We start from the raw sequence: 1,489 nt of genomic DNA on the forward strand, positions 1-1,489 counted from the left end.
GCAGAAGGACCTTGAGGAGTACAAATCAGGGAGTGCTAAGTTTAACCCTTTAAGACCTACCATAGAACCAAGTCCACCAGAGCTTATATTATATTTTTACATGCTGTGGAGCCATTTTTGGGAGCATTTCAAGTTGCTATACATCAATACAACCATTATAGCCCAGATTTTAATAATATGTATTCATTAAGTGCATAGTAATTACATAAATTGCAAAAAAGTGCAATAAACTACAAAAAATTTGAAAATCGTTTTTGATTTTTTAACATATATTTGTAGTTAGAGAAATTTAAGAGGCTTATCCCTCAAAACTGTAAATACAAAAAAGTTGCACAAAATAGTTTCCCACCACAGGAAATTTATTTTGAGTGTCTTCATAGTTTTATTTTTGAAATACACCAATTTTTATACACTGCAGGGAAAAACGAAAATAAATATTATACTGCAAATTTGCAAAAAAGCAGCATATGCATCAAAATAAACTATTTCCAGCAGTGCTATATGAGTCCTAAGCATCCCAGAAACGACACAGAAAGGCATAAAGTCAAAGATAACGTTTAAAAAGAGCAGTATAGGCCCTGAGGCCCTGATCGCAAAAAGACTACATTTCCGCGAAAATGACGTCACGTCCGGTTTCGGGCAGGTAATGGCGGAAATGCAAAAGTTCGCGCTGACGTCTATTCCAACGTAGGAAGTGTTATGAACAGCTGATCGGATCGGTAAAGCGTGTTTCTGGAATATTATGTTTTTGTTGCTGCAAGTGCTTTTTATGCAGTTTTTGCAAAGCTTTATGTGGAAGGAAACCGTGACCTAGGACAAGCTGATGGCATCAGATGTAAGTACAACTCCTCCGGTTTCATATGCAAAAAAAATTTTTGTGCTAGCTTACGTGGTTGCAGTGCTACTGGGATTTAAAAATAGTTAGGCATAACAGAGCGTTCCCACTCCGATCGGCTCTAAAGGGTTAAACCACGGCATCCCCCTTAAAATTTATGTTCGTTTTTGTGCCTCTGAGAGTGGGATACAATGTAAAAAAATGGCTGTAATTTTGGTATTCAAAAGTATTACTACAATATTCAACTACAGCTAAAAGTCTGCAATTCAATAACATCCAATGTTTGATTTAAAATCCACTGTGGTGGTGTACAGAGGCGAAAACTACAAAAATGGCATCATTGTCCAAATGCTTTTATATACTGTAAACACTGGATAGGTTGCAAGGGCTAGTAGAGGTGTGGTTTTATCCATGCAAAACATCAGGTGGAAACTTCCTTTGAAGAAGTGTTCAGCTCCATATTTGTTGTTCTGAGATATATCTCTGAACATTTATTTTCTTCAGTGTCTGACATGATAAGGGGAGCAATTGCTGCAGTCACAGCCCTCCGTGGCTCTGTTCAAAGGATATAGGGCTTTGGACTTGACATAATGCCAATGCCTCAACGTGCATTGTGCGAGCATGGCACCATATTGCCAGGCCACGAGTCAAAAC

Source organism: Mchenga conophoros, linkage group LG18 (assembly GCF_057382185.1).
Source record: "Mchenga conophoros isolate Kocher_MC1m ecotype Shallow Benthic linkage group LG18, M_conophoros_male_GT1.1, whole genome shotgun sequence".
Taxonomy (NCBI): domain Eukaryota; kingdom Metazoa; phylum Chordata; class Actinopteri; order Cichliformes; family Cichlidae; genus Mchenga; species Mchenga conophoros.